The sequence below is a fragment of the Leucoraja erinacea genome, chromosome 19 (assembly GCF_028641065.1).
Source record: "Leucoraja erinacea ecotype New England chromosome 19, Leri_hhj_1, whole genome shotgun sequence".
Classification (NCBI taxonomy): domain Eukaryota; kingdom Metazoa; phylum Chordata; class Chondrichthyes; order Rajiformes; family Rajidae; genus Leucoraja; species Leucoraja erinaceus.
Window position 1 is genome coordinate 22021663 of NC_073395.1, and position 16099 is coordinate 22037761.

The following is a 16099-nucleotide window of genomic DNA, read 5'->3' on the forward strand; positions in this document are numbered from 1 at the left end:
AATGAGATTATCACAGGTTCTTGTATAATTGGAGATGTATGTCTCTATGCTTGTCCTCTCATACTTCTGCAAACATATCATTTGCCTCCCAAATTGCTTGATCATCCATTTCACCACCAATTTCCATTCGGCACTCAAATTCACCTGGACCATTTCTGACATATCTCTACCATTTCTAGATCTCACCATCTCCATCGCAGGCAATAGACTACTGACCGACATCTACTACAGACCCACTGACTCCCATAGCTATCTGGACTATACTTCTTCCCACCCTGCTTCCTGTAAGAACTATCCCCTACTCCCAATTCCTCTGTCTACGCCGCATCTGCTCCCAGGATGAGGTGATCCAGACCAGGGCATTGGAGATGTCCTAATTGCTTAGGGAACGGGGATTCCCTCTTCTATTGTAGATGAGACTCTCAACAGTGTCTCCTCTATATCCCGCAGCTCCGCTCTTACTTCCCATCCCCTACTTGTAACAAGGACAGAGACCCCCTTGTCCTCGCCTTCCACCCCATCAGCCGTCACATGCAACATATAATCCTCCGACATTTTTGCCACCTCCAATGGGATCCTACCACTGGCCACATCTTCCCATCTCCACGCCTTTCTGCTTTCCGCAGAGATCGTTCCTTCCGTAACTCCCTGGCCAATTCGTCCCTTCCCACCCAAACCACTCCATCCCTGGGTACTTTCCCTTACAACCGCAGGAAATGCTACACTTGTCGCTTTACTTTTTCCCTCGACTCCATCCAAGGACCTAAGCAGTTTTTCCAGGTGAGGCAGAGATTCACCTGCACCTCCTCCAACCTCATCTACTGCATCCGCTGTTCCAGGTGTCAACTTCCCTACATCGGCAAGACCAAGTGCAGGCTCGGCGATCGCTTCGTCCAACACCTCCACTCACTTCGGCACTTCAACTCCCATCTAACATTCCGAATCTGACCTTTCTGTCCTGGACCTTCTCTATTGCCAGAGTGAGACCCAGCGCAAATTGGAGGAACAGCACCTCGTATTTCGCTTGGGTAGTTTACACCCCAGCGGTATGAACATTGACTTCTCTAATTTCAAATAGTCCTTGCTTTCTCCCTCCTTCCCTTCCACCATCCCAGGACTCCCACAAGCCTACTGTCTCCGCCTATTCCTTTCTTTTTCCCGCCCCCCCCCCCCCACTCCGACATCAGTCTGAAGAAGGGTCTCGGCCCGAAACGTCACCTATTCCTTCTCTCCTGCCTCACCTGCTGAGTTACTCCAGCATTTTTGTCTACCTTTGATTTTTCTAGCATCTGCATTTCTTTCTTAAACAGAAGCACCTTGTTCACTTTGCTATTTGTGTGGAAGTGCACACTGATCAACCTAAGCAGCACTACCTTTCAAACATACAAATTAGGAGCTGCAGCCCCCTTCCCTCCTCCAAAGAAAATCCATTGTATCAAAAGGGTGAGCAGCCCATATTCAAACATTGACGGGGAGTGGGAATATAACCAATCTAGTTCTAAAGTGGGCGACATTATGTTTCATCTGACTTGTCCATGCCCATATACTTGCCGATTCTTGGTGGGATGGATATGCAGAGGATTCAACCTTGGGCTGAAGATGCAGCTGGAACTAGGGGCCACCTATTTGATGTGATGAGATTTTCTTGGGGAGGTGGCAGGGGAGAGATGTTACTGCTACTAATTTGCACGTTAGTATTCACTTAGCCTGTCTGTGTATCCCTGGAGCTCTTCTGTATCCTTTCTACAATCCACCCTTCTTTATATCAGTAGCAAACTAGGATTATATTATGAAATAAAAATGTACTGCAAATGCTAGTTTACACCAAAGATAGACGTAAAATGCTGGAGTAACTCAGCGGGGCAGGCAGCATCTGGAGGGAAAATGGATAGGTAAATTTTGGGGTCGGGGTCTTTTGTCTGAAGATGGGTCACCTGAAACCTCGCCTATCCATTTTCTTCAGAGATGCGGCCTAACTCGCTGAGTTATTTCATTACTTTGTGTCTATCTTTAGGGTTTTATTACACTTATGTCATTCATTCAAAGCATTGAGGTTAATTGTGTAAAGCTGGAAGCCTAGCATCGATCACTGTAACACTCGTACAGCTAACTTTCTGACCTTCCTAGCCATTTATTCCCACGTTTTGTCAATAACTATTCACAAACCATGCCAATCCATTGCTCCCCCCACCCCATAGCAATCATTATGAAATGATTTAATTTTTTTTTTGCATGTTACCTCATAATGAAAGGCCAGGATAGAGTGGATTTGGAGAGGATGTTTCCACCAGTGGGAGAGTCTAGAACCAGAGGTCATAGCCTCAGAATTAAAGGACATTCCTTTAGGAAGGAGATGAGGAGGAATTTCTTTAGGATGGTGAATCTGTGTAATTCATTGCCACTGAATGCTGTGGAGGCCATCAATGGATATTTTTATGGCAGAGATAGGCAGACTCTTGATTAGTATGGATGACATGGGTTATGAGGAGAAGGCAGGAGATAGAAACATAGAAATTAGGTGCAGGAGTAGGCCATTCGGCCCTTCGAGCCTGCACCGCCATTCAATATGATCATGGCTGATCATCCAACTCAGTATCCCGTATCTGCCTTCTCTCCATACCCCCTGATCCCCTTAGCCACAAGGGCCACATCTAACTCCCTCTTAAATATAGCCAATGAACTTGCCTCAACTACCCTCTGTGGCAGAGAGTTCCAGAGATTCACCACTCTCTGCGTGAAAAAAGTTCTTCTCATCTCGGTTTTAAAGGATTTCCCCTTTATCCTTAAGCTGTGACCCCTTGTCCTGGACTTTCCCAACATCGGGAACAATCTTCCTGCATCTAGCCTGTCCAACCCCTTAAGAATTTTGTAAGTTTCTATAAGATCCCCTCTCAATCTTCTAAATTCTAGAGAGTATAAACCAAGTCTATCCAGTCTTTCTTCATAAGACAGTCCTGACATCCCAGGAATCAGTCTGGTGAACCGTCTCTGCACTCCCTCTATGGCAATAATGTCCTTCCTCAGATTTGGAGACCAAAACTGTACGCAATACTCCAGGTGTGGTCTCACCAAGACCCTGTACAACTGCAGTAGAACCTCTCTGCTCCTATACTCAAATCCTTTTGCAATGAAAGCTAACATACCATTCGCTTTCTTTACTGCCTGCTGCACCTGCATGCCTACCTTCAATGACTGGTGTACCATGACACCCAGGTCTCGCTGCATCTCCCCCTTTCCCAATCGGCGACCATTTAGATAATAGTCTGCTTTCCTGTTTTTGCCACCAAAATGGATAACCTCACATTTATCCACATTATACTGCATCTGCCAAACATTTGCCCACTCACCCAGCCTATCCAAGTCACCCTGCAGTCTCCTAGCATCCTCCTCACAGCTAACACTGCCCCCCAGCTTAGTGTCATCCGCAAACTTGGAGATATTGCCTTCAATTCCCTCATCCAGATCATTAATATATATTGTAAATAGCTGGGGTCCCAGTACTGAGCCTTGGGGTACCCCACTAGTCACTGCCTGCCATTGTGAAAAGGACCCGTTTACTCCTACTCTTTGCTTCCTGTTTGCCAGCCAGTTCTCTATCCACATCAATACTGAACCCCCAATGCCTTGTGCTTTAAGTTTGTATACTATGGAGATGGGGTTAGGAGGGACAGATAGATTAGCCCTGATTGAATGGCGGAGTGGACATGATGGGCAGAATGGCCTAATTCTGCTCCCATCACTTAAGAATTTACCAAAGAGCAGGTACACCACATCCATTGGTTAGCCCTACTCAATTCAACTGTTAACAACCTTAAAACCTGGTTATTATCATCATCATCATCGGCGGTCACTCAAAACGAGTATGACTGTCCTCTCCTCTCCATAGGGTTGTCTACTTGTGGGTCTGCAGATGTCTATAGAGGCCGATCCGTGTTCCACACACCTTGGTGCAATGTGGGCAGTGGAGACTGGTGGTGGTTAGTAGTTGTCGAGTCCCCTTCCCTCTCCTACGGTGCTGTTGCTTTGTCTCTGCGACATGGCGTAGTTCCATTTCGTGAAGTAAAGCTCCTTCCTGCACGGATTTCCTCCAGGAGCGCCTGTCCAGTGCAATGTGCTCCCAGTTGCTTGATGTGATGTGGAATTTCTTCAGACTGTTATTGATGTTGTCCTTGAAGCGTGTGTTTGGCCTGCCGGGGGCTCGCCGACCTTTCTTCAATTGAGAGTACGGGATTTGTTTAGGGAGACGTGTGTTGGACATGCGGATGACATGGCCAGTCCATCGAAGGTGGTGATGCTGGTCATGTTGGCTTCCTCCAAAACGCTGATGTTTGTGCGTTTGTCCTCCCAGCTGATCCTCATAAGGATCTTTGATGGTATTGTTCCAGAGCTCTCAGGCACCTGCTGTAGGTGGTCCATGACTCGGCTCCATAAAACAGGGTGGAGAGGACAACGGCTCTGTGGACCAGCAGTTTTGTTTGAGCCTTTTGGTCTCGATCTTCAAAGACTCTTTTCCTGAGTCTGGCATAGGCTCAGCTGGCACAACTCAGGCGATGGTTGACCTCAGAGTCAATGTCAGCTTTTGAGGAAAGAATGCTGCCAAGGTAGGGGAAGTGGTCAACGTTTTCAAGAGTGGTGTTGTCCACTTTTATAGTGGGCTGGGTAGACAGCTGTTTGGGTGGAGATTGATGTAGGACCTGGGTCTTCTTGATATTTAAGGCTAGGCCCATGGCTCTGTATGCCTTGGCAAAGGCATTCAGGATGCCCTGGAGGTCTTCTGCAGTGTGTACTGCAATGGTGCAGTTGTCCGCGTACTGAAGCTCCACGATGGCGGTGTTACTGACTTCACTCTTGGCCTTCAACCTATTAAGGTTGAAGAGCCCACTGCCAGTTCTGTAGAGGATTGGGATCCCCTGTGGCAGCTCTTCACCAATGAGGTGAAGTATGGCAGCAATGAAGGTGACAAACAGGGTGGGTGCGATGATGCATCCTTGTTTGACCCCTGTTTCCACAGTGAAGGGCTCGCTCAGAGCCGCAGTTGCTGAACACTGTGACCGACATCACCCTCACACATTTATCACTCCCTCATGAATAGATTCTACCCTTTCCCCCCCCCCCACTCGTATCAGGCCAGTTGGTCGATAGTTTATTTTCCTCTCTGTCCTTTAATCTGCTGCCCTCCAGCCATCCAATGTGGTGAACCATTCATGTTTGGAATTTTGGAAGATTGCAGTCAGTGCATCCATGATTGCACCGCTGTCACCCCCTATGTTTTCAGGGTGTAGTTCTTCAGGTCTTTGGCATTTATTGCCATTCAGCTTTTTCAATATTTTTTATTACTAACATTAATCCCAAACTGATTCAAATAAAGACCCTCCAAATGGAATAGCTCCCTCCCTCTGCCTGTTCCCCATAAATTGAAACTTGTTTCTTCCACATCAATCTTCGAGCTCCGTGTTCACTTCTCTGATATTTACTCTTTGTTTTGCATATATAATTTGGACAATAATCCAGAAGTGTTACCTTTGTGATTCACCATTTTAATTAGCACTGTGGCTGCTCAGTCCTTCAACAGAGCCACACTCAATGTAATGTATGACAGGAAGAATGGAAAAGCAAAATATGTTCAGGAGATATGATTAGCCTTGTACATCATTAACTTTCAGGTACTTTTGAAAGGATGATGTTCTCTGTTATAAGGTGTGAGGTTTCAGTAAATAATCCTGTTGTTAATGAATTGTTCAAGGTTTTGAAGCTAAACCTGGAGTATTGAGTGCATTTTTACTATTCTTAATGACAGATGGATATTTGCATCTCAGATGAGGTAATGAATGTTCACGAGATTGGTTCCTAGGTTGAGGCTTATGCTATGAGAAATAATTTGAACCAGACAATGCACTACCTTGAAGTCTGGAGAATTTATGCCATTAAAAATTAATTCCAAAATTTTTTAACCAAAGAGATGTTTCTTGCGACTGCAGAGCCCGGACTCAGCAGCTGGAATTAATACACTTATAATTATATTCTAAATGTATCCATGAAAACATTTAGAGCATCAGAAAATAGGAGCAAGAGTAGGCCACTTGCACCCTCAAGCCAGCTCTGCCATTTAACATGTTCATGGCTCATGTCCTCTTCCATGTCAGTTATCTAAAGGTTTCAATTCTCTGATCTTTCAGAATATGTTTCTGCTTTAATACCCCTAATGATGCAGCCTCCACAACCTTTTTCAGCAGGGATTTCCAGAGACTCTAAGAACAGAAATGTTTAGTTGAATTTATTATTGTCATGTGTACCAAGCTACAGTGAAAAGCTTTTTGTTGCGTGCTATCCAGTCAGCGAAAAGACTATACACGAGTACAATCAAGTTGTCCACAGTGCACAGATACAGGATAAAGGGTATAATCTTTAGTGCAAGATAAAATCCAATTAATGATTGGTCGAAAGTCTCCAATGAGGTAGATGGGAGGTCAGGACCGCTCTTTAGTTGGTGAGAGGTTGGTTCAGTTCACTGATAACAGCTGGGAAGGAACTGTCCCTGAATCTGCACGTATGTGTTTTCAAATGTCTGTACTTCTTGCCTGATGGGAAAGGGGAGAAGATGAAGTAACCAGGTTGAGAATGGTCCTTGATTATGCTAATGGCCTTGCCGAGGCAGCGTGAAGAGTCAATGGAAGGGACGTTGGTTTGTGTGATATTCGGGGCTACTTCCAAAACTCCCTGCAATTTTGTACGGTCTTGGGTAATTCCTGGCTGTGTGGATCGTAGCTCTATGCTAGCGTCGCATTCTATCTCGGGGTAGGGTCTTACTGGACTCCTGAGTGCATATCGATTGAACAGATTCCCTTATTGCATTTAGATTTATGTGCAATAAATTTGATAATATTCTACCTTTAAAAATGGGTGATTGGATATCAATGATGTCCCTAATATTGATGAGCGGTTTCTGCACATGTGGAGCTGGGGTTGGAAAGTATCACCAGCAGACCTAGTTTAGATTGCCAATTACACCTCAAGGGAAAATTGTATAAAAAATGTGTGGCAATGCAATGAACCTGGAAATGAGATTCAGATTGCTACTGCAAAGGCCTGCCTTGGACATGTGTCAGTTTCCCAGTACAGGTGCACAACCTTTTATCCGAAGTTCCAAATAACGAAAACCTCCGAATAGCGACATTTTTTCAGTCCTTGAAGAAAGGTCCTTGAAAACGTTCACCAAGGGCGGCCCGCAGAGGTGACAGCGGAACCTCCGGTCGGTCCTCGAAGAAAGGGGAACTAAATCCCCATTCATAAAAGAGAAGGTGAGGGTATATTGCGCGGGAGGGTTAATAATTGACAATCTGCTGCTGCCTGCCCGCTGAGTTAAAAAGTTCCCACGGTACACTCACGATACACAGTGGATCGTGAGTCGTGCATGAGAACTTTTTAACTCAGCGTGCAGGCAGCAGCAAATTGTCGCTCCCTTAAGTTTCACCCCACCTACACCCCTCTGCTTCCCGGCCATGTGTGTGACCCCTTCCCTCTCCTCTCCAGCTCCCCGCCCATTGCACCGGCGCGGGGGGTTTGCACTGTCTTCACGTCGGAGCTAGTGCCAGTCACCGGAGACGTCAGGACCAACGGGACACCGGCCCCCAGGCCCACTGCAAGCACGGAGATCCCAGAGACCCACAGCCAGCAGCAGCCCAGCCCCGCTCCAACTACAGAGGAACACGCTCCCCGTAGGGACCGAAGCTGATGGTGTGCAAGGTGCGTCTTGGTCTTGAGGTTGCGGATGAGGGGGCGCAGCTCAGGCTGTGACGTCTCCGGCCACCCCCTGTACAGAAGCTGAGACTGGGAACTGTGGGGTTGTTTGCAGTTGCAGAGGGAGGGGGCAAGGGCGGTACAGTTCCCAGTCTCAGCTCCATTCCAGGGGGGGGTGACCGGAGACGTCAGGACCAACGGGACACCGACTGCAAGCACGGAGATCCCAGAGACTCACAGCCAGCAGCAACTCTAGCCCAGCCCCGCTCCAACTTCAGAGGAACCCGGGTTGCGGATGAGGGGGCGCAGCTCGGGCTGTGGGCGAACTGCCACTTGTCGCTGTAGCGGCGCATCGGGGAGCGGGTTCCTGTTGGTCCTGATGTCTCCGGCCGTCCCCCTGGACAGGAGCTGAGAGACGTCAGGATCACCAGAAGCCGCTCCCCGATGCGCCGCTACAGCGACAAGTGGCAGTTCGCCCACAGCCCGAGCTGCGCCCCCTCATCGGGACACCAACCCCAGGCCCACTGCAAGCACGGAGATCCCAGAGACTCGCAGCCAGCAACAACTCTAGCCCAGCCCCGCTCCAACTCCAGAGGAACCCGGGTTGCGGATGAGGGGGCGCAGCTCGGGCTGTGGGCGAACTGCCACTTGTCGCCGTAGCGGCCCATCGGGGAGCGGATTCCTCTGGAGTTGGAGGGACAGGGAGACACAGCGGCTTTTGAGAATGGTGGGCAATCACTTCCAAAGTTCTGCCCACACAGTCAGTACACCTCTCCTACACTTGTCTCCCGCACTAAGATTATCTCACAGAGAATGATCCCAGCCTAACCCTCCCTATTCTCTCCTATTCTGCAAGAAAAAACTACATTGAAGACTCAAACTCGCGATCGAGTAACTGCCGGGATCGAGGCGCAAACTCGCAACCTTGCGGATATGAGCCGAGCACTCTACCACTGAGCCAGCCGTTAAAATCTACGCTAAAAATCTTCCATTTCGAAAGCCGAAAAATTCTGAATTACGAAAAGTGTCTGGTCCCAAGGCTTTCGGATAAAAGGTTGTGCACCTGTACATGCTTCTGAATATTTCTTTCCAGGTAAACCATACAAATGCTAATAGTTTTAACTTAAATTCCTTTGTAGATTTTCACCGGTGACTGATATAGCAACATGAATGCAATGTTTGCAGTATCTTCCACTGTGAAAACTGATGGAGACTATTAACTCTTTCAATTTTCTTGTTACCCTTAACTTTACCAACATTTTGTTTGTTGTTTAGATGGTAATGCTCATGTGGCCATTCTTCCTTTTTATATACTTAAGTATTTTCTGCTTATTTATTGTTAAGTTGCCCTCGTGGCTTATTTTCTGCCTTTTTTGTAATTTGCTGGATTTTGAATTAATTCCAATCTTCATGTTTACCACAAACTTTACTGGTTTCCCCAGGCTCTGAACATCCAGTCAAGTGATGATTAAAACCAGTTATTAATGCATTGATTTTTACACGTGCATTATATGTTGGTTTAGTTTGACGGTCTGACCAGTGTCTTTTTTTGCTCAACTTTCTAGGATCTGCAGTTTTTGCTCTTGTAGTTTTTACCTCCACCTAATTGGGCTAAACATCTGACCCTATAATGCATCTCACAACTAATTTCATAACATATTAACATTACTACCCACAAACTTTTCCTTCCTGCCTATCCTTCTAAGGCAAATATCACTGAATATTCTTGCAACCATTGATAACCAAAAATATCACCTTGCAACCATTTCTCCATAATGCCTGCCAGTTCATACATACCCTTTTATTGTTATTTGTGCCATAATTTAATCTTCATTACATTCTTTAGTCATTTTTGCCTCTTTTAAATCATAATCCATTTTGTATTATGGTCCTATTCCCCCATATTCTTGCGTCATAGATTTTCTATTCGACCTTAGCCTTCAGACGCCTGTAAGAATGGTTTATTTTCCATTGATGCAACTTCAATTCAAGAACTGTGCATGAAGGAACTGCAGATGCTGGTTTGCAGCAAAGATACACACAAAATGCTGGGTAGACAAAAATGCTGGAGAAACTCAGCGGGTGAGGCAGCATCTATGGAATGAAGGAAATAGGCAACGCTTCGGGTCGAGACCCTAATGAATGATGTTGAGACCCTTCTTTAGACTAAGACTCTCAGTCTGAAGAAGGTTCTCGACCCAAAGCATCGCCTATTTCCTTCGCTCCATAGATGCTGCCTCACCCGCTGAGTTTCTCCAGCATTTTTGTCTACCTTTGATTTTCATGCATTTACAATAGACAATAGGTGCAGGAGTAGGCCATTCGGCCCTTCAAGCCAGCACCGCCATTCAATATGATCATGGCTGATCATCCCGAATCAGTGCCCCGTTCCTGTCTTCTCCCCATATCCCCTGACTCCACTATCTTTAAGAGCCCTATCTAGCTCTCTTGAAAGTATCCAGAGAACTGGCCTCCACCGCCCTCTGAGGCAGAGAATTCCACAGACTCACAACTCTCTGTGAGAAAAAATGTTTCCTCGTCTCTGTTCTAAATGGCTTACCCCTTATTCTTAAACTGTGGCCCCTGGTTCTGGACTTCCTCAACGTCAAAGTCAAAGTATCCTTTATTGTCATTCAGACCTTTCGGTCTGAACGAAATTTTGTTGCCTTGCAGTCATACATATAACAAAACACACAATAAACAAAAAATTAACATCCACCACAGTGAGTTCACCAGCTACCTCCTCACTGTGATGGAAGGCAAAAGTCTTAAAGTCTTTGTCTCTTCCCTCCTTGCTCTCCCTCTGCGCTGAGGCGATCCAGAGGGAGAGTAACATAGAGAACATGTTTCCTGCCTCTAGCATGTCCAAACCCTTAACAATCTTATATGTTTCAATAAGATCCCCTTTCATCCTAAACTCTAGAGTGTACAAGCCCAGCCGTTCCATTCTCTCAGCATATGACAGTCCCGCCATCCCAGGAATTAACCTTGGAAACCTACACACCACTCCCTCAATAGCAAGAATGTCCTTCCTCAAATTAGGAGACCAAAACTGCACACAATACTCCAGGTGTGGTCTCACTAGGGCCCTGTACAACTACAGAAGGACCTCTTTGCTCCTATACTCGACTCCTCTTGTTATAAAGGCCCCCATGCCATTCGCTTTCTTCACTGCCTGCTGTACCTGCATTCTTACTTTCATAGACTCATGAACAAGGACCCCCAGATCCTGTTGTATTTCCCCTTTTCCCCACTTGATGCCATTTAGATAGTAATCTGCCTTCCTGTTTTTGATGCCAAAATGGATAACTTCACAGTTATCCACAATAAACTTATAACTTAATAAACAATATCTGCCATGTATCTACCCCATCCCCCAACCTGTCCAAGTCACCCTGCATTCTCATAGCATCCTCCTCACAGTTCACACTGTCACCCAGCTTTGTATCATCTGCAAATTTGCTAATGTTACTTTGAATCTCTTCATCCAAATCATTGATGTATATTGTAAATCTGCAGTTCCTTCTTAAACACAAAATGCTGGAGGAACAGGCAGCATCTCTGGATTGAAGGAATGGGTGATGTTTCGTGTCGAGGCCTATCTTCAGACTTAGAGTCTCAGTCTAAAGAAGGGTCTCGACACGAAACATCACCCATTCCTTCTATCCAGAGATGCTGCCTATCTTGCTGAGTTACTCCTGCATTTTGTGTCTATCTTAAATTCAAGAAGGTTCCGATGGCCTAAGCCTTGTATAGGTGAGTCTCCGCATGAAATAACATTCCGTTATCACACTTCCATTTAAGCTTTTCTAATCATGAGATGCAATGAAATTCTTGCCTTCCTCTTCCCCGTTTTTTCACAAATCTCTGGTTGCCACTTAATGTTGCTGTTCATTTGCATGCAGTATTACTACTGGGAGTAGGAATGAAAACAGTAGCTTCTGTGGTGCACCTGTCACGCACGTAATTATTTGAAACTGCATTTGAAAATGTCAAAGGTACTTGCTCGTCCAGCAAATAAGCAGCAAGAAGTGCAGACGGTTGAGGAAGTTGAGTCCATCCATCTGCAGTACATCTACAAAGTGAATTCTGCATATTACTGATGAGGGTCCCTTTTAGCTTATTAAAACAATTGATCGAATTCTCTGCCACAGAAGGTAGTTGAGGCCAGTTCATTGGCTATACTTAAGAGGGAGTTAGATGTGGCCCTTATGGCTAAAGGGATCAGGGGGTATGGAGAGAAGGCAGTTACAGGATACTGAGTTGGATGATCAGCCATGATCATATTGAATGGCGGTGCAGGCTCAAAGGGCCGAATGGCCTACTCCACCTATTTTCTATGTTTCTATGATGCAAACTTACAAAAGATTTGGACAGATCAAAGTATGGCGAAAACTAGCTCTCAAGTCTGAAACAAAAATGGAAATTCTATAATTTTTTATAAATTAACCACTATTGTTTATTTCAGCTATGCATGAAAATTAAGCTAAAATATATAGATCAGTCGTTGAATATAAATTGGCTTCTTAAATCTGGTTTGGAGCTCGAGGAAGAGGAGATGGGAAAGTGTATTTGTTTTTATTGATTGGTTACTTATCCCTTTCTGATATTTGTCAAATTTGATTCATAGAGCATTGATCTTATAATTTATTGGTCATTTCTTTGTATCCAATAATGTCAAGATTGGATCACTTTGGAGATTTACAACAGTTGAGAACTAAATGCAGTGCTCTAGACAAGTTTCGTAGTAAATGATGTCACAAAGAAAGTTAACACTATCTTGTCTCTGTGCTACCAATTTGAATTCATGCTTTTATAATTCACAGTAGACGGTAAATTAAGTGGTTTGTGCAATCTAATATCTGGTTTTGCGTTACTTGGTCAAACTGCAGCAGCTAAGCTAGAACAACTTGAATATCTCAATTATTTAAGATTTGCAATTCTATCTGACAGTTCAGATTTTAATACATTGAGTATAAATTTGCTTTAAAATCTCTCATGCAAACAATAATCTTGTTGAGTGGCCCAATTCCTATATCATTCTAGAACTGTTAGCACACAAAGAATAATTAACGTGGATCTAAATTTGGTGACAAGTTTATTTTGACAGGCTAGATGTTAAGATAGATGAACAGTTTTGTCAATGCCGAACACTTCGCCTTTGTCCTCTTCTTACTGAACATTGCATCTATTTAGTGACTTCCAATTTTAACAACTTTAAATAAAGGAAAGGGTTATTTGCTCATAAGTGTGGCCCATCTACCCAGGCTAAAAAGTGCATTATTCATGCCTTTGGGATCAATTTTGATAGTTGTAAATGATCCATTAAACCATTTCTAGAATAATACCGTATTTTTGCCTTGAAGCTTTTCCATTTTTCTTTGTCTTAAGGGTTGCAACATTGAACTGTAATTATAACCCAATGGACAATAGATTTTTCAGACCTTGGATACACTAATTAGGTTAACTTTTCTGAGATATACAAACTATAGACCTTCTCTTATAATGAAAGTGAGAATAAATTGCGCAGGAAAATAAATAGTTAAGTAATCTTAACTGAATTTGCTGAATTAAGATTGTTAACACTTTATACTTATTCTATGAATCTAGATTGGAAGAATCAATTTAGCATTCAATTTTTCAACATGTCAGATGCCAAGCATATATTTGCAACATGCTTGGAATTCTTGCTGGATTGCTTGTTAAGTGTTGATACATAGTACCAACAAAGTGTAACATGTGTTATCTGGCATTGAGTTCATGTTTGTACTTGAACCTTATTAGTGAAGGATAAATATAAATAATATTCCAGTCATGTAATCAAACCGTTCCTAGTAAATTATGTATTTAATTGTATGTTTCCATATTGAATGTTAATGCTCAAGCACTTTCCATTCAGACCATGTTACCTTCAGCAATAGGGTTACACTTATATAGCAGGTGGAGAAAAAAAATTGCAGATGCCGGAAATCTGAAACAAAAACGGAATGCTAGAAGCACTCGGGAGTTTCAGTAGTGGAGAGAAAAGCAGTGTTGAGGCCACAGATTAATGACCCTCTTTTAGAACATCGACTGTTTCTCTCTCCATTGCCACTTCACCAATATTTTTGTTTAATATATATTTGCCTTCTGTCTCCACAACATCATTATTGCATCAATTTAAATGTTGCATCAAGCTTTCAACTTTACCACCTTTCTATATATTGTTTTGTCTGTGCTCTAAATAATTAGATTGAGACCAAATACATTCAAATAAGTACAGTGCCCTCTATAATGTTTTGGACAAGGACCCATCATTTATTTAATTGCCTCTGTACACCACAATTTGAGATTTGTAATAAAATATATCACATGTGGTTAAAGTGCACATTGTCAGATTTTAATAAAGGTCATTTTTATACATTTTGGTTTCACCATGTAGAAATTATAGCAGTGTTTATACACGGTCCCCCCCATTTCAGGGCACCATAATGTTTGGGACATAACAATGTAATGTAAATGAAAGTAGTCATGTTTAGTATTTAGTTGCATATCCTTTGCATGCAATGACTGCTTGAAGTCTGCGATTCATGGACATCAGTTGCTGGGTATCTTCTCTGGTGATGCTCTGCCAGGACTGTATTGCAGCCATCTTTACAGAGGATGCCATCTCAACAGCACTTCACTCCGCCCTCTCCCACCTCGACAACAGAGACATTTACGTAAGAATGCTGTTCATCGATCATAGCTCAGCATTCAACACCATTATACCCTCTAAACTGATCACCAGACTCGGTAACTTGGGCATCGACCCCTCCCTCTGCAACTGGATACTGGACTTTCTAAGCAACAGACCCCAGTCTGTTAGGTTAGACAAGCACACCTCTTCAACCCTCACCCTGAACACCGGCGTTCCACAGGGCTGTGTGCTGAGCCCCCTCCTCTACTCCCTCTTCACCTACGACTGCACACCTGTACATGGTACTAACACCATCATCAAGTATGCAGATGATACAACGGTGATTGGCCTCATCAGCAACAACGATGAGCCGGCCTATAGGGAGGAGATCCAGCTCCTAGCAGTGTGGTGCGCTGACAACAACCTGGCCCTTAACTCCAAGAAGACCAAGGAGCTCATTGTAGACTTCAGGAAGTCTAGGGGCAGCACGCACACCCCCATCCACATCAACGGGACGGAGGTGGAATGTGTTTCCAGCTTCAGGTTCCTGGGGGTCAACATCTCCGATGACCTCTCTTGGACCCACAATACCTCAACTCTGGTCAAGAAGACTCACCAGCGTCTCTTCTTCCTGAGGAGACTGAAGAAGGTCCATCTGTCTCCTCAGATCCTGGTGAACTTCTACCGCTGCACCATCGAGAGCATCCTTACCAACTGTATCACAGTATGGTATGGCAACTGCTCTGTCTCTGACTGGAAAGCACTGCAGAGGGTGGTGAGAATTGCCCAACCCATCACCGGTTCCTCGCTCCCCTCCATTAAGTCTGTCTGCGGAGGGCGCTCAGCATTGCCAAGGACTGCTCTCACCCCAACCATGGACTGTTTACCCTCCTACCATCCGGGAGGCGCTACAGGTATCTCCGTTGCCGGTCCAGCAGGTCCAGGAACAGCTTCTTCCCTGCGGCTGTCACACTACTCAACAATGTACCTCGGTGACTGCCAATCACCACCCCCCCCCCCGGACACTCCTCCCACTTGAAACATAAGTCTATGACTGTATGCATGTAAATAGATTTATTTATTGAAATCATATTCTATGTCGCTCTTCCAGGGAGATGCTAACTGCATTTCGTTGTCTCTGTACTGTACACTGACAATGACAATTAAAGTCGAATCTGAATCTTTAGCTTATGCTTGTTTTGGGGGCTAGTTCCCTTCAGTTTTCTCTTTAGCATATAAAAGGCATGCTCAATTGGGTTCAGATCAGGCAATTGACTTGGCCACTCAAGAATTTACCATTTTTTAGCTTTGAAAAACTCCTTTGTTGCTTTATCAGTATGTTTGGGATCATTGGCTTGCTGTGGAATGAACTGCCGGCCAATGAGTTTTGAGGCATTTGTTTGAACTTGAGCAGATAGGGTGTGTCTACACACTTCAAAATTCATTATGCTACTACCATCAGCAGTTGTATCATCAATTAAGATATGTGAGCCAGTACCTTCAGCAGCCATACATGCCCAGGCCATAACCCCCCCACCACTGTCTGTCTCAAATGAGGTGGTATGCTCTGGATCTTGGGCAGTTCCTTCGCTACTCTATAGTTTGCTCTTGCCATCACTCTGATACAAGTTAAGTCATGTCCCAGATGTAAATTAAGTCCACAAGACCTTTTTTCCAGAACTGTGGTTGCTCTTTTAAGTACTT

The 16099-nt window shown here is 44.5% G+C and overlaps 1 protein-coding gene across 4 annotated transcripts in view; it reads left to right on the forward strand.

The window, feature by feature from the left end:
* LOC129706360 (plasma membrane calcium-transporting ATPase 1-like) overlaps positions 1–16099 on the forward strand; it is a 98561-nt gene that overhangs the window by 19213 nt on the left and 63249 nt on the right. Inside the window, exon 1 of one of the 4 annotated variants that reach the window (XM_055650616.1) lies at positions 8626–8830. The exons of the other annotated variants lie outside the window; for them this stretch is intronic. The gene's annotated coding sequence lies outside the window, so the exon portion shown is untranslated. Of the gene's footprint in view, positions 1–8625; positions 8831–16099 lie in introns of those variants that run through there. 4 annotated transcript variants of the gene reach the window in all.